The 23177-nt window shown below is 38.3% G+C and overlaps 1 protein-coding gene and 1 non-coding gene across 6 annotated transcripts in view; one reads left to right on the top strand and one right to left on the bottom strand.

The window, feature by feature from the left end:
* TNIP3 (TNFAIP3 interacting protein 3) overlaps positions 1-23177 on the top strand; it is a 116593-nt gene that overhangs the window by 20946 nt on the left and 72470 nt on the right. The gene's annotated exons all lie outside the window — the stretch shown is intronic.
* Positions 18268-18339, bottom strand: TRNAY-AUA. The gene has a single exon. It is a non-coding gene; the product is annotated as a tRNA-Tyr (tRNA).

Below are 23177 nucleotides of genomic sequence, written 5' to 3'. Positions count from 1 at the left end.
CTGAATCCAGAGACTTTGGGTTTCATCGTCCCAAAAGAATCAGCCTCTGGCCATGGTGTGGGTACTAAGATAGTTGCCTGGCTGCCCAGGTTCTCCTGAAAACAGACCTCAGGGATTCAAATGCTCCAAAATCAGAGAGCAAATCAGTTCCCTTGTTTCAACACTTTTTCACTCCTTTCAAATGCTCAGCCTCTCAGAGATTCATTCTATGGCAGCAAATTGGCCTCACTTCTTGGCAGCGTCTCTGTCTAAAGACGTAGGCTTTAACTTCCTCGGCTCCAGTTGTTCAGTTACAACTTCTGCTTTTCTTTTTCCAAAAACTGAATGAAAAAAAATTTATCTAAGTTGTCTTCTCTCCCAATTCTCTGTGTTCTTGTGGATTAATGATGGTTTAAAGAGTTTGTTTCTTGGTACTTTAATAGGGACTTAAGAAAAAAAGTGAAATTCATATGTGCTATATACCTGATGGAATATCTGCCCATTACTGAAACAGAGCAAGTCAAGATCAATTTTGAGAATAATTTCATAAGTGAGACTTTGTGTTTAGATACTGAGGCTTAATGTTTTCTGACATTTTCAGTTCAATGGCCAGAGACTTGGTATGTCATCAAGTGTATTTATATCCAGTTAACTTCACAAAGTACTAACTTGTCTCCTTTAATGATTGGCACCTGAATTCTACCTTGCTGAAATCAACCCCAGCACTCCTACTGATGTTTTTATTTGTCTCTTAGCCCAAACCCTGTGAGCCTCTCAGGATCGTTTGGTTTTGGAGTGTCTTTTCTACTCAGCACAGAGATGGGTTTTGCTTGGTAAGCCATGATCAATATCTTGTTCATGAAACAGCCGAGTTAAACCCATTTACATTTGTCGATATGATCAGTATGTTTGTTGTCAGTTCTGTCTTATTATTTAATATTAACTTTAGATTTACTGTGTTTCTTTCCCCACTTGATCTGTCTTCTTTGCTTGTTTTTAGTACTTACTTTTGCATTTAGAAAACCTTGTATTTTGATTCTAGTAGGTGCCTAACTCTTTGCTAATAACTCTTAAAATTCCCTTGATCTCTTTTCCCCCTGAGTTAGGTTTCTCCTCCTTGGTTTGTTAGATTTAAATTAGACTCTTTGACTCCTATCTATAGTCTATGCAGCAATGAACTTATTCTAATTTTTACTTTTTTCCTTCTCCTATAACTTTTAAAATTACTTTTATTTTGTCAGAACCCATATTTAGATAATACTTTTCCACACTTGTTCTCACTTTTGTTTTAATCTTGAGTATATTCTTAGATCTACTATTTTAATATTCATCAGCAGTCCTTTTGCCAAATTTTCCTTTAGTTTTGATACATGTAAAACAGCTTAGTTGGATATAAGATTCTTTACTCATATTTTCCTTATTGTTTTTTAAATGCTGTGTCATTTTTGTCTTTCTTCTTTGTTTCAGTCAAGAAACTAGTTTCTTGGTATTTCCTTTTTCCCCCAGAGGACTGATTCTTAAAAACTGAATAGTCTTACTAGACTCTATCTTGTAATTTTGAAGGTATATGGTGGCAGGGGGAATCTTTCAACAATAAGATTAAGACTTCATTTTTTTTTTTACTTTCATTATACTTTAAATGCTAGTTTTATTTCATTGTTTTATTTTTCTTGTTCAGAAAAATCAAATATGTACTGAATTTTTTTTTCACTGTTCTATATCGAGCACTTTCTTTTGGATACTATTTATTTCATTATATTTTTGTCTCTCTACTCAAAATCTCTTATGAGACTTGTAGTCAGATCTATCCCTCCTTGGATACCATGTAATTTGGCCTTTACCTATGAGACAATTTTTATCTTTTTTTTTTCCAATTTTTTTTCCTGAATTTGGTCATATCTCACCTTACACTGTTATTTTGCTCACTTCTACTCTGGGTTTTCTTGAATTCATGATTTAAGGTCCATTTTATATCTAAAAATGCTTATTTAGAGATGTTTAATGCTTGTTGGGATAGCTGTTTTATTACAGTTTTCCTGAACTTCATGTTTGGCTTTTTAGAGAATATTTTAATCAGCTAAAATCTTTTGATTCTTACTTTCTGTTTTTCTTCTTGTAGTTTTTAGTGGTTGTCAACTGTCCATTTTATAATCATTTCATGGACTGGGAATAGCAGTTGTCTATATATAGATGCTGAGAATTTCTTACTAGGTTTCTTAGCTCAAGAGGATGCTGATAAGACAAATACTTTTTGGGTTTTTTTTTGCTAGTTTATGTTGTCAAAGTTGATGTATCTTCTGGTTTTGTTTTTATCGGATTGAATTCCACAGCCTTCTTTCGTATATCCCTTCACCACTAGACTCCACAGAATGCTTCCTTCTTCCAAGTCTCATCCTCTTCTTCACAATAGTGCCTTCTCAAGGCTGTCACTGCCAGGAGACAATTCTCCATGAGGCTCCCACATTCATGCATGTCTTACAAGCAGAGGCACTGACTGCCTTTGTTCTGGGCTACCTTTCCAAACTTTTCATTTTAAAAAATTCTTCGAACAAAATAATGTCTTCTCTGAACTAAAGGGCACAATTGCTTACAATTTTAGATTATAGTGTCTCTCTTAATAGCAGGGGCAGGTATATTTACTGTCCAATATAAAATATTCACTTTTCTAACATCAGGGCTCCTCCTCTGTAGTGCAATAGAGTTGGTCATCAGTCCACCTTTGCATCTCATTCTGAGAACTGAGCTTGAGGGACTAGCCCAATTTATCAAAAACACTGATACTCTGTGAGCTGATATTTCTGTGAGCACTCAAGTCTTTTGTTTCTGAAATAGAAGTCTCATTGCTGCTATATCCATGAAACATTGACGGGCTAAATTATTAGCCTGCAAGTAGAAAGCGTCAGCCTCTTCACACTTCTTGATGGTGGCCTTTTGATCTTTGGGTGCCCAGAAACCAGTTCTCAGACACATTCTGAGTATTTTCCCATTTGGAATGGGACTTTCCCCTCCTTTTTTTTCCTCAAAATTCTGATATATTACATTTAAAAATATATTATGACTATTTCCTAATATATACAAAAGCAGAGAAAGCATTATATTGAAGCCCTTAATCATCATAGCAGTTTTTATAATATTCAATACATGGGAAATCGTATTTCAAACTCTATCCACACCTAACCCCCAACTTTGGATTATTTTGAAGAAAATTGAAGATGTCATTTCATGTCATCTGTGAATTCCTGAAAGATAAGACTTTCTTTTTTAAAAGACACCCAAAATATCTTTATTTAGTTCAGTCACTCAGTCATGTCTGACTCTTTGCAACCCCATGTACTGTAGCACTCCAGGCTTCCCTGTCCATCACCAATCTCAGAGCTTGCTCAAACTCATGTTCATCGAGTCGGTGATGCCGTCCAAGCATCTCATCCTCTGTCATTCCCTTCTCCTCCCACCTTCAATCTTTCCCAACAACAGGATCTTTTCCAATGGGTCATTTCTTGAATCAGGCAACCAAAGTACTGGAGCTTCAGCTTCAGCATCAGTCCTTCCAATGATTATTCAGGACTGATTGCCTTTAGGATTGAGTGGTTTGATTTCCTTGCAGTCCAAGAGATGCTCAAGAGTCTTCTCCAGGACCACAGTTCAAAAGCATCAACTCTTTGGTGCTCAGCTTTCTTTATAGTCCAACTCTCACATCCATACATGACGACTGGAAAAACCATAGCTTTGACTAGATGGGCCTTTGTTGGGAAAGAAATGTCTCTGCTTTTTAACATGCTGTCTAGGTTGGCCATTGCTTTTCTCCCAAGGAGCAAACATCTTTTAATTTCATGGCTGCAGTTACCATCTGCAGTGATTTTGGAGACAGAAAATAAAGTCTGTCACTGTTTCCATTGTTTCCCCATCTATTTGCCATGAAGTGATGGAACCAGATGCCATGATCTTAGTTTTTTGAATGTTGAGCTTTAAGCTAACTTTTTCCACTCTCCTCTTTCACTTTCATCAAGAGGCTCTTTAGTTATTCTTTACTTTCTGCCATAAGGGTGCATATCCGAGGTTATTGATATTTCTCCAAGCAATCTTGATTCCAGCTTGTCCTTCATCCAGCCCAGTGTTTATCATGATGTACTCTGCATGTATGTTAAATAAGTAGGGTGACAATATACAGCCTTGACATACTCCTTTCCCAGTTTGGAACCAGTCTGTTGTTCCATTTCCAGTTCTAACTGTTGCTTCCTGACCTGCATACAGATTTCTTAAGAGGCAGGTCAGGTGGTCTGGTATTCCCATCTCTTTCAGAATTTTCCACAGTTTGTTGTGATCCACACAGACAAAGGCTTTGGCATAGTCAATAAAGCAGAAATAGATGTTTTTCTGGAACTCTCTTGCTTTTTCGATGATCCAACGGATGTTGGCAACTTGACCTCTGGTTTCTCTGCCTTTTCTAAATCCAGCTTGAACATCTGGAAGTTCACAGTTTACGGATTGCTGAAGCCTGGCTTGGAGAATTTTGAGCATTATTTTGCTAGTGTGTGAGATGAGTGCAATTGTGTGGTAGTTTGAGCATTCCTTGGCATTGCCTTTCTTTGGGATTGGAATGAAAACTGACCTTCTCCAGTCCTGTGGCTACTGCTGAGTTTTCCAAATTCGCTGGCATATTGAGTGCAGCACTTTCACAGCATCATCTTTCAGGATTTGGAATAGCTCAACTGGAATTCCATCACCTCCACTAGCTTTGTTCGTAGTGATGCTTTCTAAGGCCCACTTGACTTCACATTCCAGGATGTCTGGCTCTAGGTGAGTGATCACACCATCGTGTTAATCTGGGTCATTAAGATCTTTTTTGTGTGTGTAGTTCTTCTGTGTATTCTTGCCACCTCTTCTTAATATCTTCTGCTTCTGTTAGGTCCATACGGTTTCTTTCCTTTATTGAGCCCATCTTGCATGAAATGTCCCCTTGGTATCTCTAATTTTCTTGAAGAGATCTCTAGTCTTTCCCATTCTATTGTTTTCCTCTAGTTCTTTGCATTGATCACTGAGGAAGGCTGTCTTATCTCTCCTTGCTATTCTTTGGAACTCTGCATTCAAATGGGTATTTAATAATATTAACAAGTCCTTAACATCACAAAATATCCAGTGGTAAGATTTTTCCCAATTAACTTGTTTCTACTTACAGTTTATTGAACTAGGATCAAATATTTAATTTGATTTGTATAGCTCTTAATTACCTTTTGGTCTATAGCTTCCTCTATCTTCCTCTTTAGTTTTTCTTGCAGTTTTGTTGTTTTGTTTTACTGTTGTTGTCTCTTGAAGGAACTGGGTAATTTGTACAGTTTGCCAGTAGCAATCATGTTGATCATATAATAGATGTTCCTCTGTCCACTGTATTTACTATAATTGCTCCCTAGATCTAAAGGCTCGGTCAGAATCAGATTTTATTTATTCATTTGACTCAGATGGTAAAGAAACTGTCTGCAATGCAGGAGACCTGGGTTCAATCCCTGAGTTGGGAAGAATCTCCTGGAGAAGGGAATGGCAGCCCACTCCAATATTCTTGCCTGAAAAATCCCATTGACAGAGGGGCCTGGTGGGTTACAGTCCATGAGGTTGCAAAGAGTTGGACCTGAGTGAGCAACTAACAATTCCATTTGACAAGATTTCTTTACTTTATAGGTGACATCACACACTTCTGCCAGAAAATAGTTGCTTGCTCATCTCTTGTTTGGATTACTATCAACCTCTGATACTTGTCTAGATCCATTCATTTATCATTACGATTTTAAAATAGCCATAGAACATTCTACCATTTCTTCTTTATTTTGTAGAATAATTCTATTTAAAAAGTTTTCCCAAAAACTATATGACTATTCTGAGATACAGATCATATAGGAGAGGCAATATAAACAAGTTGAATCTGTCATGTACTTGTTTTTTAAATAATGAGGACTTTTTTCCTCAGGAAGATTTTATTGATGTTCATCACCGCTAGACCCCAGTGCTCCTGTTTTCAACGCATCCTTCACCAGATCCTGATCTGGCATGGTTCCCAAACCTAGCTCTGTTTGTTTGAGGTTAAAATTTGTAGTATTCTCTGACCCCTATTGCTGTGGACTGAATTGTGTTTTCTCCAAGTTCCTATGTTGAATCCCTAAGCCCGTGTGACTATATTTGAAGATAGGGCCCTTAGGGAATAATTAAGGTTAAATGAAGTCTTAAGGGGCTTCCCAGGTGGCACTAGTGGCAGTGTACCTGCCTGCCGATGCAGGAGATGTAAGAGATGCAGGTTGGATCCCTGGGTGGGGAAGACCCCCTGGAGGAGGGCATGGCAACCCACTCCAGTGTTCTTGCCTGGAGAATCCCATGGACAGAGGAGCCTGGCGGGCTTCAGTCCACAGGGACACAGAGTCAGACACAACCAAAGCAACTTAGCACACAGCACACACAAAGTCATAAGGGTGGAGTACTAGTGCGATAGGATTAGTGTGCTTTTGGGAAAAGAAAAGCTGGCTTGAGCTCTTTCTCTCTCCACACACACACACACACACACACACACACAAAGAAGAGATCGAGTGAGCACCCAGCAATACAGCACAATCTGCAAGTCAAGAGAAGAGGCCTCAGAACTAAACTTACTTCACTGGCACCTTGATTTTGAACTTTCCAACCTCCAGAACTGTGAGAAATACATTTCCGTTGCTGAAGCCACCTCCTCTGTGGCATTTTCTTAGGAAAGTTCGAGCGGGCTGAGACACTTCTTTATGCTACAGATACCTATTTGCGGTTTTATTTGCCCTTCTTGTTGATCTGTGAGAACTCTGGAGGATGCATGAAAGAATTTGGATTGGGCAACTACTAAAATATAAGAGGAAGCTAGAATTACAGGCAATGTATTAACAAATATTGCCCTAAAGAAACACATGGACTTTTATCATCAAAAATATAATTACCAAACCTGGTTCAATTTAAGACTATTAGAAATATTCTAGAGTACAAGGATTTAGTTAATCTCTATATAGTGGCGATCTTTTTAAATTTATTTTCTAATTGGAGTATAATTGCTTTACAGTGTTGTTTAGTTTCTGCTGTATAGCAACATGAATAAGATATAAGTATACATATATCCCCTCTCTCTTGAGCCTCCCTCTCACCCGCCCCCCCATCTCACCTCTCTAGGCCATCACAGAGCACCCAACTGAGCCCCTATGCTATACAGCAGATTCCCATTAGCTATCTATTTTACACATGGTACTGTGTATGTGTCAATACTACTGCCTCAACTTGCCCCACACTCTGCATACAGTAGTAATCCTTCTTTATTATATGGTGTAATTTATTAGAGGATGATGAGACACCTCATCAATGGCTCAGGGAAACTGGTAGAAATTCTTATTTATTGACAAGTAAAGAGCATCCATTATCTCACTGACACCCTTTAAAGACAGGTTTGTGGTTTCTTGAGTTAGACTGCTTGAGTTCAAATCACATTTTTTAGGTAACTTATCTCTCTAAAAATCTTCATTTTCTCATCTTTCTGATGGGGATAATAACTGTTGTGAGGATTAAATAAGATAATATATAGAGAGCTTCTGACACATAGGAAGCATTCAGTCATCCTTCAGATGTATTTAAACAACCAACTTAGGTATGTTACATAAAATGTTTTACCTTAAAAATATTTTAAATGTCAATAATTTTCTCTTCTTAGAAGCAGTCATGTAAAATTAGGTATAAGTCTATCTAATACTCCCAAATGTGTCACTGACTTTTTTCTTACAATAAGAAATATAAGAAGCATTGAGGACAGTACTTGGCCTATCATAAGTTTTAATAAGTATTTGTTGAGTGAGTGAATTAAAATCACATAATAAATTATGTAAGTGATCTTTATGTCACCCCATTTGGGATCAAAGTACAGAGGACCTTGATTCTCCTGCAATTATTTTATAGAGCTTCAGAGCCACACATGAGTACCGGTAAGACTTTCCATACTTTCCTTTCCCCAGCGGCTCACTGGGTAAAAAATCTGCGTGCAATACAGGAGACGAAGGAGACACAAGTTCGAACGCTGGGTCAGGAGGATCCCCTGGAGGAGGAAATGGGAACCCACTCCCATATTCTTGCCTGAAAAATCTCAGGGACAGAGGAGCCTGGCGGGCTACAGTCCAAAGTGTCGCCGAGTCAAATGTGACTGAGCACAAGCGCATTCTGTGACTTTCCCATCTGAACTCACAGGGCTGATGTGGAGCTTAGCTATTTCCTCTGGGCTCCATATTCCTTCAGTGTGTAACACTGCTTGTGTTCATATAAGCATCACTTCTGCCCATGTAGTAACACTTTCTTCTGACACCAAATGAGTGACTTTTTCCATAACCAAATCTCCAACACCAACTGAGTGTCCAACAATTCAAATCAATCTGACCCTAGATACCTGGAGTTGGAACTGACCCCACAGGTTAAGGGCTCAGTCTCACAAGGCTGGTCTCACTTTGAATTCCAGTCACAGAGGCCAGCTGTACTTCTGACTGACTGGTTTTCAATTTGGGGCCAGGGGGGTGGGGGTCAGGGGAGGGGGGGTTGTCCCATAACCCTCTCCTCAAATTCTTCAATTTGCTAGAATTTTAACTCAGTGTTAGAGCAGTTAAATAGAACATTTAAAAATAACTAGGCTTTTGAAATAAGGTAGAGAGATTTAAAGAAATATAGCATCTACATAGAATTAGTTGCTTAATTGACATTTAATAAATCATCTACAGAGGTCTCCAACTTATGATGATTTAATTTAGAATTTATTTCATTTGTGATGGTGCAAGCAATATGCACTAAGTACAAACTATACATTGAATTTTGAGTTTTTATCTTTTCCTTGCCTAACAATATGTGGTAGAGAAGGCAATGGCAACCCAGTCCAGTACTCTTGCCTGGAAAATCCCATGGATGGAGGTGCCTGGTAGGCTGCAGTCCTTGGTGTTGGGAAGAGTCAGACATGACTGAGGGACTTCACTTTCAGTTTTCACTTTCCTGCATTGGAGAAGGAAATGGCAACCCACTCCAGTGTTCTTGCCTGGAAAATCCCAGGGACGGGGGAGCCTGGTGGGCTGCCGAACAATATGTGGTACCACACCATCTTGTGAGGCTGGGTAGTGGCATTAAGTGGCAGCTCCCAGTCAGCAATGTGATCATGAGGATAAACAACCAATACACCTGTAACCATTCCATCCCCATACAATCATTCTGTGTTTCACTTTAAGTATTCATTAAAATAAGCTTTGTGCTAGATAATTTGATTCAACTGTAGAGTAATATATGTGTTCTGAGCACCTTTAAGGTAGGCGGTTCAGTATATTAAATGTATTTTCAATGCTTTTTTATGAAGGGTTTATTGACATTCAGCCCCACTGTAAATTGAGGCAGGTCTGTATTAGTATATGCTAATTGGTTTCTACAAACTTGAATAGATTTAATGTTAATAAAATCTTTTATTTTCCTGAGACTTGTAAATTAATTTATCTTTGTAATTTAGAAGTTCCCGCTATCAAAGCTGAATGTCTTCTTTATGTTCTCTGTCATATACCATTGATTTTTTTTTTAACTGATCTTAAGGATGTTTTACTCTGCTCTTATGAATAATTCTCTGAAATTCCATGATCTCTTCATCTTTTCAGTTGTGGGTATTTAATAACACCAACAAACAAACAGCAAAAAAAAAAAAAAATTCCAGTCTCACTAATGTGACTCTCCATTTTTCCAGTGAGAAGATTTTCCTCTACCTAACCACCGTTTTCTGCTCTGAGCTCTTTGCCCTTTGAAGTCAATGCTTAAATTTATTTCTATTTTGAAGTAAAATGTTAAGAAGCAACCCATATATATATAAAATTAGTTAGCTCTGTACATTAAGGGGCTTCAGTTCAGTTCAGTCACTCAGTCGTGTCCAACTCTTTGTGACCCCATGGACTGTGGCACACCAGGCCTCGCTGTCCATCACCAACTCCTGGAGCCTACTCAAACTCATGTCCCTCAAGTAAGTGATGCCATCCAACCATCTCATCCTCTATTGTTCCCTTCTCCTCCTTCTGCCTTCAATCTTTCCCAGCATCAGGGTCTTTTCTAGTGAGTCAGTTCTTCGCATCAGGTGGCCAAAGTATTGGAGTTTCAGCTTCAACATCAGTCCTTCAAGTGAATATTCAGGACTGATTTCCTTTAGGATAGATTGGTTGGATCTCCTTGCAGTCCAAGGGACTCTCAAGAGTCTTCTCCAACACCATAGTTCAAAAGCATCAGTTCTTCGGTGCTCAGCTTTCTTTATAGTCCAACTCAGGGGCTTAGTACAAGAAAAAAATCCAGATCATATCCAAGTCTAACATTTCAAACCTTTAAGTAAATTTGTATCTAAACACTCAGAACACTAAGTAATGTATGATATAGTGCCTCTGACAAAAATGAATAATTTGTAGACTTCTCATTTCTCAAACTACCCAAATTTGCTTCTCTGTCAGTCTTCTGTCTCAGTAAAGAGGAACTGCTAATACCATCTCTGCTAGATTGCTGACTAGCTTTCTTAGTCTCCATGCATTTATCCTTGCCTCCCTGCAGGCAACTCTAAACCCAGCAACCAATGATCTTTCCAAAATATAAGTCACATCCTATTACTCCTTTGCTCAAATCCTCATATCCTCGGACTAAAAGTCGAGGTTTTGTTCATACCCACAGACCTCCACGAGCTGGCTGTCTTTTACTGCTAGTATTATTGACTGCCACTCCCCCTTCAAGCTCCCTCTACTCCAGGCATGCCTTCCTCCTTGGTGTTCATTGTACACCCAGGCAAGCTCTAGCCTCAGAGTTTTGGCACTAGTTACCTCAATAGAGAATGAAATATTGCTTTCCAAGCAAACCACATCATGGCTCACTCTTGTACTTCCTGCAAGGCTTGCTCAAATGTCGCCTTCTCAATAACTCCTGCCTTTGATCACTCTATATAAAGCTGCAATTCCTACCTCCCCAGGCCAACACTCCATAGTTCTGACCCCACTTACCTTGATTTGTATTATTTTCTATAAGACCTCTTGCTGTTAAAATGATGACTAGACAAAGAAATACTGCAAATGGGAAAGTGAAAAGATACCCACAAAGAAAAGTCAGTCAAGAACCAAAACTAACAATTAAGAAGAGAACAAGCAAATAAAAAGAAATATATTGAAATACGATCAACATCATTGGTAATTAGGAAAATACAAATTAAAATAACAATGGAACACTCATTGTTGGCAAAGATATTAATATATCTAGAGCCAACGTCAGTAGTAGGAAAATAAGAGTTCTTATATGTAGCTGATAGAAATGAAAATTGCTGCAACCAATTTGGAAGTAATCTAGAAGCATTATTAGAAGTTTATACTTTTATACCCTTTGACTCATCAACCTAACTTTGATAAGTCTATCCTGTGTAAATAAAGTACCAGTGTGTAAGAATATATCTAGACAAGTATTTCTTTTACTGCACTGATTATTGTGACACTTAAAAGAAAAAATCATTAGAAACAACTTGATATTCCAACATAGAGAAACAAATAAATTTGGCCCATTTATAATTTTCAATATTATTTGGCTATAAAAATATGTATGAACCTGGAGAAATGTTCAGAAAAATACAAAATAACCAAATAATCGACAGAGTGATGTCTGACTATATTTTTATTTTTTTTTAAAGGGAAAGAAATATCATTATGTATAATTATAATTAGCAAATAATTAAACTAATCAAATATAATTAAATAAAGGTCATATTAGCATACACATATTTACATGAGCATAGAGAAAAATGTGAAATATTGGTGCTAATACTAATTATCACAGTAAAGTGGAACTGAGGGAAGAGTAAGATTATTATTTTTAAATCTTCTCTTTAACAAGTTGTTGGCTTGTTAAAGTGAATAAACTTTTACAGTGTGAAAATATCCAATAAAGAAAAAATAAAATGGGCTATTATTTGAAAATACATAGGCTAATACTTTGATAAATGCAGAATAAGTGTATGTACCATATCAGAGAACCTAGATTTTTATCACAGTTCTCCAAAAAAGTGACATTTAAAATGAACTCTATGATCCCAATGCTGAATTGATCTAGGGTAGTTCCTTTAATTTACATATGAAGAAAATTAGATTATCATGCACAAGGTAGGTTCACAGTATAAGGCCACTGAATAAATGAATAGATGCATTAATCACTAGACAAAGCACGAGCTAAGTACTTGCCTAAATCCCAGCTAGTTAAGGGCAGAGGTGCATCTAGAGTACAGATCTTCAGATTCCAGTTGCAGGGCTCTTTTCCTTGGGACATAGACTTGGGAAAGCATCTTGAGAAAGCTGTGTGTGTATTGCCTAGGGCAGTGATAAACTCTGGCTTTAAGTTTGCCTAAGGCAAAAATCATAGTAATAGTAAAGATCCATGACTATCTTTTCCTCTTAGAAAGCTTATTACTCTTTGTTTAAGGCTTTTTGTTTCTACTTTTGTGTTTTGCTCTTTGAAGCATATGAACAATGCTTTAGAAACTCATTTTAAACACAGGAGACACAAAACAACGCCTGTCAGCCAGATGCCCTGCTCTGGGGCCTGCCGCTCTGTGAGGAGCAGGCCAGCAGAACGGCCTCGTGGTTTCTGTGCTGAGTCCTCCTTGATTCCCTCCAAGCACTAAATAAAGCATCAGTGTGGCTACCCAGTTGTTCCCTTTTGTGGAACATTTGATTAGCGTGTTTTCTGGACTTTCCTCCCACCCCAAAACTTCCTCTCTTGCCCTCTATTCATTCAAGCTCGTCAGAAGTGTCCACTGACGTGGCTTAGAGTCCATTCATAAATTAACCCTAGTTATTGCAGCCACCAAATTTCCCCCTTGACCTTCAACTCCTACTCTTTTCCCCAACACATAGTTCTGCTTTTACTAACATTCAGAGCCTCTTACCAAAAAGTGACCTTTACTTTCACTCTCACCTAGCAGATCCAAAGAACCAGTTTCACTTTGTATTACTTCCCTCTGGGTTTAGTTCCACCTAAAGGTACGTTATTTTCCAGCAGTTTTGTTTTGTTTTGTTTTGTTTCTCTAAATGGAATCTGAGCAGAGGTCTTAAAATGGCCAGCTGGGCAGGGCGTTTCAGAAATTTTCTGGATGAAAAGGAACAAAAGGCTCTCCGAGGGAATAAAAGCAGAAACAAACAAATGCAAATCTGTTGAGAGAAAAAAAGATAGACAACAGGCTTGTTCACTGGCAGTAATTCCCTGATCATTAAATCAACCACACAGTCAGTGTCAGCCACAGCTCTCTTTGAACTGGATTGTTCAGTCATAGGAAAAGGATGTTTTTTAATCAGCAGTTGGTGGTGGTTACTACAGCACCACAGGAGCTGGGAGCTTGCTGGTCAGGGCATGTGTGTTCAGGGATCCCCTCTGGCATCCAGAGACTGCCAGTGATCCAATAGCTGCCAACTGCCAGAACTTTGTGTAAAGATGAAAAACGTTGCTCAGAAGTCTGGAAACCCCCCTGAGCCTAGCAAGTTCTAACTAGGTACAGTTTTGAGAAATTGGGTCTAAATAAAGATAGTTGAGGCCCCTACTGTGAAGTTTTTGAGAAATCTTGGACTCTAAAGTGTCCTCTTCTTAATTTGAGATTATGCAAAGGGAATTCATAATTTGTATAGTGTCCCCTTCATCAAAACCCTTTTCTGCTGTTGTCCCAGTAAACCAATTGTTTAATACTCTCAGGTGTGGTTCTTGTTGCTGTTGTTTAGTCGCTCAGCTGTGTTCAATTCTTTGCCACCCCGTGGACTGCAGCACGCCAGGCCTCCCTGTCCTTCACTATCTCCCAGAGCTTGCTCAAACCCATCTCCATTGAATCGGTGATGACATCCAACCATCTCATCCTCTGTCGTCCCCTTTTCCCGCCTTCAATCTTTCCCAGCGTCACGGCCTTTTCCAATGAGTCGGCTCTTCACATCAGGAGGCCAAAGGACTGGAGCTTCAGCTTCAGCATCAGTCCTTCCAATGAATATTCAGGTTTGATTTCCTTTAGGATGGGCTGGTGTGATCTCCTTGTTGTCCAAGGTGTCACCTATTTGGGTGAGAACAAAGGCAAGAGGAGTCTCCTTTAGTGTGCCTGTCCATTTGGGGGCAGTAAAGGAACTGATTCCAAGTGGTTGCCATGTCTCAACACACAGACAGAAGAAATGCCAAATGCCACCCCAATTGCCAGGTTAAGAGATTGGCCTGTAACGATGGTTTAAGAGGAGACAGGGTTAGCAGGGCACCGCTAGCCCAGAGACTGCCTCTGTGTGACTGAGAAACAGGGGTTCGTTCTTCTGGGTATGTGCAGCCCCACACAGGGGTGCCCAGCTTGGCAGGAGGAGGACGGGTCCTCACCCCAGCCCTCCCAGGGCCTGCCAGGTGCCCTGACACAGCCACCCACGCAGCTTCTGTCACTGAGCTGCCCTGCAAGGTACCCGCTCTATCACCTCAAAAGAATGAAGCAAGCTTCCTGTCTTATCTGAGGGTGGCACGCTGTGACTTGGGTTAACATGATCCGTTCCTCTTCCCCAGCCACTGCAGCTTGGTACACACAAGGAGTTCCAGTTCAGCGTAGGGGAATTTGGAAGATAAAAATCAGTTCAGTTATTAGTTTAGTCTCACATCTCTCAGCTTGTCATGGTTGAAATCTTCAATCAGTGGTTCCCAGTTGCCACTTCCTTTTCTAATCCATTGACCTTGACTTGTGGCCAGGGCACCTGGAGTCCTTGTTTTCCTTGCCCACTTACTTCTACCAGGCAGGGGTATTTCCAAGCTACACAAATATCACCACTCCTTTCTTGTAGGCCCCATGCCTGACTTCTTTTACTTTTCAGTGGAAACTGCTGCTGTCAAAGTAACAGTGAGCTTTATCTATGTATCTTTGAGCTCAGTATCGTACCGATGTTACAAATATTTTATTAAACTTTTCCTGGCTTTTGTATTCATCACTTACTGGGTCCTTAAGTTTGTGCCATGTCCATCTCCCTGATTGTGTCTCGGGTTTCCTTTTCTCTGGATTGCCTCTAGATTTTCTTCTCCTTTTTTGTTGTTTTGAGTTTGAACTCTCTCCTCTCCCTGTTCCTTGCACAGTGCTCTCAACTGGGCCTGTTGTGTGGCATCTGGATTCCCTCAAGATTTTGTTTTCCAATTTCACTGAACTTTCTAATTTTCTTCCAACTTTGTATCTCCAGCCATCATCGAAGATCTACACCCTTTTCAAAAGACCTCTTTAAAAATGTTACATGTTAAAGATAATCTCTTTCTTAGTATACTCCATAATTCTTTTTTTTTTTTATTTCAATACCTCAGATGTGTAAGAGTTCTTTTACAAGGAAAAACTCTAGGATCACAGCTGATGTCACTTTTGAGAGGATGGGTTCTTCTCATAACATATTCCACGATTTTGTTAACACTCTTTCTGGACCTACTCATGTTTTTTAAGCAGATATGGTGGTAGTGGTTTAGTCACTAGGTTGTGTCTGACTCTTGCCGGCCCATGGACTGTAGCCCACCAGATTCCTTTGTCCATGGGATTTTCTAGGCAAGAATACTGGAGTGGGTTGCCATTTCCTTCTCCAGGAGATCCTCCCAATTCAGGGATCTAACCTCAGTCTCCTTCACTGCAGGCAGATTCTTTACCAACTGAGGTACCAGCTGCTGCTGCTGCTAAGTCGCTTCAGTCGTGTCCGACTCTGTGTGACCCCATAGATGGCAGCCCACCAGGCTCCCCCGTCCCTGGGATTCTCCAGGCAAGAACACTGGAGTGGGTTGCCATTTCCTTCTCCAATGCTTGAAAGTGAAAAGTGAAAGTGAAGGCGCTCAGTCGTGTCCGACTCTTAGCGACTCCATGGACTGCAGCCTACCAGGCTCCTCCGTCCATGGGATTTTCCAGGCAAGAGTACTGGAGTGGGGTGCCAGTGCCTTCTTCACTGAGGTACCAGGGAAGCCCCCCAAACTCATGTTTTTTAAGCAGGTGTACTGGACTCTTGATAATCTTAAGGCAATTAATCTTCTTGATCAGCATATTTGGCCCTCACTGGGTCTTCTAAGCCATGTTTATTAATGAACTCAACAGCAAATTCTCTACAGTTTGTTTGGAGGCAGGAAAAGTTGCTATTTTAAAGAAATCCTAGAATGTAAGCTCCACACACGTGGGCTTTTTTTTTTTCTCTTCTGCTCCTTTATATCCTGTGCCAACCACTAGAAAGAATGTCTGGCATATAACAGATGTTCAATAGTTATTTGTTGAATGGATAAATGATAAAATCGGGTCATTTTTTAGTTCACTATTTTACCTCTGTAGCACTGTAAGGATGATTTCATAGGCAAAAAATCTTCAATGCTTTTGATGCCATGTAAACCTCTTTGTAACTAAAAATTTAGGCCCCAGATATCAAATTCTCAGGGCTTCCCTGGTGGCTCAGATGGTAAAGAATCTTTCTGTAATGCAGGAGACCAAGGTTCTATCCCTGGGTTGGGAATCCCTAGAGAAGGGAATGGTTACCCACTCCAGTATTCTCGCCTGGAAAATTCCGTGGACAGAGGAGCCTGGTGGCCTACAGTCCATGGGGTCACGAAGAGTCGGACATGACTGAGCAATTAACATATACACAGATCAAATTCCTATGTTTTGGGTTATAGTTTCTCTGATTGTGATTCTCTACAATGTAGGTGATATACTACTTTTCAGCCTATTCCCTTAAATTTATGTATCTTTCCCATAGTCCATTCCTTTTGTTTTAGCTTTTTGGTTTGAAAAGGCTCCTGTACTATCATTGTTATTGTTTATCTTTTCTTTCCTGTAGTTTACAAGAAAACCAAAATGAAATCTTTCCTAGCCCAGATCCTAAGAGAAACCAGATCCCTATGCTTACCCAGAATGTCTATAATCTTACATCCTTTAGTTCTTTTCTAGAATCTATTTTTTAAAACATGACAAAAAATTTTTACATGTACTCAATTTTTAAAATTGCCTTTGCATATAATCTTAGTGAAGAGATTTTATGTGTGTATTTAATCAATCAAGCAAGATCTGTCCTTACAGAAACTTTTCTTTCCACAGCTTGTTACTTTCATGTTATTAAAACTATATTATAAATTATACTACTCACTGACAAGGTCTTTGAAATTCTTATATGGCTATTATTAATTAAAATAGTATTAGCAATCCTTGTGTCTCTGGTGGCTAACATATATTGAGGAAAAGCCCTAAATTTGTCCCATATTCTGTCAGAATTCTTGGGTGAGTCCCACTATCATAGCTAGGCTTAAAATAGACCCTCTGTGTACTTAAGCTTGGACCTAGATGTTAAGGAAGACTCAAAACCTTTAACAGTTAAGCCAAAAATCAAGTTTCTTAACTCTGAACAGCCATCCACTTGATGAGTACAACTTTTACTTTTATCACACATCAGGACAATGTCCTGATAGCCTCACTGCTTTCTGTTTTTTTCCAGTCTTTGATGTCCTTTAAATGCATAGTATTTTATTAAAGTTCATTAAACCTAATACTTTGAGCCAAGTCCGTTCATGTTTGTTCTTGAATGTTTTACACTGAATTTCTATTCTACTCATGGATCTCTTACTAAAGGAAAGGTCTTTAATATTCTGACTAGAAAAAATAAAGTACTTTATATACCCCTAGTCCCAATTTACAAAAATATACATGTGCATATAAAGGAAAAGGGTAAATTTACTGAGATTTTATCCTAAATTTTCTATATTAAAGCTGTGTTAGTATTATAACAATTATAAAAACACTTATTACAGAAAATTTTCCTAGATATGCATACTTATATTTGATATGAATGAATATTTAAGCAATTATTAATTACTAATTTTAATACTATTATTAATTTTTCCATCTTCAGAACTAAATACTGCCTATTTATAATCCCATTTTTAAAAAATAAGTCTGACCAATGCTTTAGTTTTTCAAATTTCACTGGCATTCTGAACTTAATTGTGTTATGATCTCCATTACACTGGCAAGCACACACAATTACTTCCTAAACTCATTCCTAATTTTTAGCTTTTAAAAACTGAACATTGTTCATGGTACTTTTTCTCTTACTTTTTTAAAAGTCCTTATTAAAGAAAAAAGAAGTGAAGTGAAGTCATTCAGTCGTATCCGACTCTTTGCGGCCCCATGGACTGTAGCCCACCACGTTCCTCGGTCCATGGGATTTTCCAGGCAAGAGTACTGCAGTGGGTTGCCATTTCCTTTTCCAGAGGATCTTCCCAACCCAGGGATCGAACCTGGGTCTCCCGCATTATAGGCAGACGCTTTACCATCTGAGCCACCAGGGAAGTCTTAAAGAAAAAAGAACTACTTATTAAAAAGATCTGTCTCTTCCAGGATTAGAACAGTTGATAATTCTTTACTTTTGGCCATCTACACAAAAGCTCTGCTCAAAGAAGTGCAATGAGAAGAACTTGCCTTGAGCAAGTTACCTCATCTCTGTGAACCTCAGTTTTCTCACCTGAAAGACAGCAGAGGCACTTCCTAACTCAAGGAGGCTTTCTATGAGGTGAATGGAATCACGCATCTGCCGCACTTAGTCCAGTGCCGGGCTCAGTAGATACTGCCATCACTCTCAGGGGACTGCGTGCTTGTACAGATTTCAGCAAGTCAGCCGAGCAAGGGTGAATGTCATTTTTTAGTAGCATGCCACTGTTTCCATCTACTCTGTCATCACGCCTAAGAACAATGTCACCTCACCCACCTGCTGGTCTTATTTTCACTGAAGAATGCTACCTGGCCTTTAGAGATGATTTTTTTGTTTTTCACTTGATCCTGGAAATGCCAGTTAAATGTGAGATTTGCTTCTTCTGTCAGATATTCCAACTTACCCAGTTTTTAGAATTCCTCCTCTAGTTTTTGTATGGTTGCATTTATACAAGCACCTGAGTTATTTTTATGTCAACCCTGTAAAGACTTTTGAAGAACAAAAAACAATTTTATACCAAATAACTGTTTCACTTTACTGGTTTCTCACATTATCATGACCCTTGATAATTTCCACTGAATACAGTGGTTTGATGTTTTGTAACAAAGAGAACCAGTGTTTCTTTTTCCCATTTCACTCAAGGATAAAGGATCCATTCTCTATAATCAGAAATAGACAAGGTCAACAGTAGCATTATTTTATAGGTTTTGTATCTAAAAATAATGCTGTGATAAAAGTCCATTTTAAATCCCTGTGATATTCTTCAATGCTCAGAGTCATATCATTGTGTTTTAAAAATGTAGTTAATAAAAGAATAAAAATCTTTTATGCACATTTCTTTCTTTTGGAATCTCATTCAAAATCATGAGGACATAGGCTTTTGAAAGTTAATGGACTTTACTACATAAAGAAATTTTAAAGAAATAATTGTTGACTTAAATGAGAAAAAAGCCTTTCTGAGTTTGAGTTTTTGTTCTATTGTGCATAGTATGCGTGCATGTTCAGTCATGTTCAACTCTTTGCAGCCCTATGAACTGTAGCCCACCAGGCTCCTCTGTCCATGGGATTTCCCAGGCAAGAATACTGGAGGAGGTTGGCATTTCCTCCTCTAGGGGATCTCCCCGACCCAGGGACTGAGCTGCATCTCCTGCATTGGCAGGCGAATTCTTTATCACTGGTAATAAATTTTGGTACTAACCTACGTCTCCAAAAGCAGTCTTCTACAATCTGAGTATTTGAACAATTTTCAATAAATTTACTATGAGAAGTCCACAGGGATATGAAATGTCAGATATTACAGAGTAAAGATGAAGACATTCAAGACTTGGGGATTCTGTTAGCTTATGCTGTGTATTTTCCTATCTGGGCTTTAAATATTATGATGAAAATAGCTCATTTAATTTTTGGAATCCTTGGGCTAGAAGAGAATATCAAAATCATTTGATTCACACAAACTCTCTTCCACATTCTTTTAGAAAAGCAAAGCAAAACACTAAATCATCTTTGCTCTGTTCTGGTTCGCACTAATTTTGCAAATCTCAGAGAAGATTTATTGGCCTGTGTCTTGGTTTCTGTACCATAATGAAATGCTAATTTCATTTTCATAAGATGATTTCTGTATTGAATATAAGATAACTTGTGTCAAATCAGATTTTTTAGGTTTAATGTTTATGTATTTTTACTTTAATTTCAAACTCTCAAAAATTTCTAAATATAACAACATTTTATATTTTTACTGAATTACTCAGAAATAAATTACTACTAGATTGTTTAGTGTGCATCTCCTACAACCAAGGACATTCTCCCATGTAAGCGCAAGAAAGAAAAAACTGTCTTTACCCTCTCAGGGTCACTGTCAGGGGGCCTGCTGATTTAGCTGACAAAGACTAACAGAAGAAAAGGAATACACACATTAATATTTTTATTTGCATGAGAGTTCACAGAAAAGAAATGAAATTCAAAGAAACAGACTCAGGAAGTTCTGTACCCTTCTTAGCAAATAACATAAGGTTTGGCTTCAGGGGGCAATAAATTGTAGGCCAGTAACTAGGAGATGAATGGAGTATTTTATATAAGGTTTATTTACGCAGACTCATTGTGCCTGCTAATGCTTCATCTCCAGAGACGAGTTGTTCTTCTCATCCTGGTACAGAAAAAAGACCAAACTGATGCTACCTTCACAAAAGGAAATTGATACCCTGCTTTCAGGGAGATCATAACAATCCTCGTATCAAAGTAGTGTGTTTTTAGGGTGGTGTATTCTGATCCCCTTCACATCAAAATCAGAAAATGAACACTGCTAAAATACTACCATATAATACTAAATTCAATGTTTTGCCAGTTATTCTGTTCGTGTCCTTCCTAGAAAAAAGAAGGATAGAACCCAGGATCAGAGACTGCATGTAGTCTTTCATGAGTTTTAGCCTCTTTCAATCTGGAACAGCTCCCCAGTCTTTGCTTAATTTTCTTGACCTGACAGTTTACACATTTTCAGCAGGAATACCACAATGTGAAGTTGTGTTCCTGAAGGCATCTTATCAGATGTCTGGATTCTTCTCACTACAGGTGATTTTAATCTTGATCATTTCATTCAGGTGGAATCTGCCAAGATTCTCCAATGTAAAGTTATTCTTCAGTATTTCTTTTAGTATTCACTAAGTACTGGGGGAGGGAGATCCTGTGAAATTATGTAAAGATCCCATTCCTCATCAAAATTTCAGGCACGAGTTGTAGCATCCATTGAGATTTCTATTTAAATCATACTGTGCTGGCTGCCAAATAGTGATTTTTTAATACCATAATTTCTTCTACATTTATTAGTCACTATTCTAATGTAAAGAAAAGATTTCTTCTGTCCCTATTTATGTCTATTTCTAAATTTTTATCAGTATATGTTAACCAATCCTATTTTATTTAATGAGTTACAATGCATTTTATTATTACTTACTTTGATGCTGAAATTGTCCCAAATCTAACCAGTTCTTTAATATTTCCTAATTCTGGCACAAAAAGAAATTTTAGGCTCATCATTTTCACCTGCATATGAACATTGTGAAAGAAAGAAAGAAATACAGGAAGGAAGGAAGGAATATAGATCATTGCAATCTTTAACAAAGCTTATGTACCACTATAGGAGGAAAGCTACTTGGTGTAAGTCTATTATATAAATGTTAAACAATGACTGCAAAGTTTAAAAACATATTAAAAAATAATTAAAAATTATTTTTAAATTTTAAATTCAGTAAAAAAAAAAAAAAGGAAGCAAACTACAATTGGTACAAATGTGCACACCACACATTTCTCTCTCCTGAACTCAAAATTCAAAGTCAATATCAACAGAAAATGTGGGCAACATCAGAAAACTATAGTTTCTACCTGAACTGAATGCAGACTGCCCTCTAGAGGCACCATTTAATCAATACAATCCAATGTTTCCAGCTGCAAGTGAACCTATCTGTATCTCCATGTAAAGTTTTCAGAAGCAGTTCTCTTTAAATATGTAGGCTTTACTCTGCACATGAGCTTCCCTGGTGGCTCAGTGGTTAAAGAACTCACCTGTCAATACAGGTGAGTTCCATGAGTTCTGTGGGTCGGGTTCAATCTGTGGGTCGGGAAGATCCCCTGGAGAAGGAAATGGCAACCCACTCCAGTAATCTTGCCTGGGAAATCTCATGGACAGAGGACCCCGGCAGACTGGAATTCAGAGAGTCGGAAAGGAATCAGACACAACTTAGCCACTGAACAACTGTACACATACTAATAACTCATCATGATTTCCACGTATTGTGTGCCACCTCTAACAAAACTAATGCAAGCAATCCAACAAAAAAAAGTGGCTTCCATTTTATCAGCTAAACAAAAGAATTGGGACATGTGATCACAAGACAAGACATCAAATTATCATATGTTAGTTTGTGACTTTTGGTAAAGCTGTTAGCAAATTCAAAATCTCCCCAAAATTTCATGCAGAAGAAATGCCTCCATAATTTATCCCATTATTTCCTCACCATCTATAGATGAATCCATTGTGGATTCAGCTTGGAAGCTGCCTCACTGGGAGGTCTCCACTTGGCTCTGAACCTTCATATGTGCTGCCGCAAACTTCAAAGCTGCTGGTGGATTAAAATCAAAAACTGTAGTCACGTCTTGAAACTCCAACACAGGTGTAAAAAATCCACATTTAAACCGATAGAGTTTAAATAAATATTACTTAATGAGCAATCAAAGAGAAAGGTAAACTATTTCTCTTATCATAAAAATTTTATATAGCTCTCAAGAATATGGCGTCTAAAGTATTCAATACTTCAGATATAGTTATTAGAAGTATCACTTTCTCACCTCCTTTGCAATAATTTAAAATAATTTGAATAAAGTCTTTTTTGCCAATGGCTGTTCCTTAAGAAAAAAGTCCTTTCAAATATTTGTCCCAATGAAATTCAACTTTAACAATATAGATTTTAGAGAATAATTTTAAGATCATATTGTTTTATTTGATGATATTTTTACCTAAATCCACACAGTCAATATTAAATAGCAATGCGATACTGAGGAAAATATTATAATTATTGGACATGACTTAAAATTTAGTCTTCCAATCCTCCTAGCTGCTAAGTTGCTTCAGTTGTGTCCGACTCTGTGCGACCCCATAGACGGCAGCCCACCAGGCTCCCCCGTCCCTGGGATTCTCCAGGCAAGAAC

The sequence above is a fragment of the Bison bison genome, unplaced genomic scaffold, assembly GCF_000754665.1.
Source record: "Bison bison bison isolate TAMUID 2011002044 unplaced genomic scaffold, Bison_UMD1.0 scf7180017864385, whole genome shotgun sequence".
Classification (NCBI taxonomy): Eukaryota; Metazoa; Chordata; class Mammalia; order Artiodactyla; family Bovidae; genus Bison; species Bison bison.
Note: the sequence above shows the minus strand (reverse complement) of the source record. Positions and strands in the feature narration are given on the sequence as shown.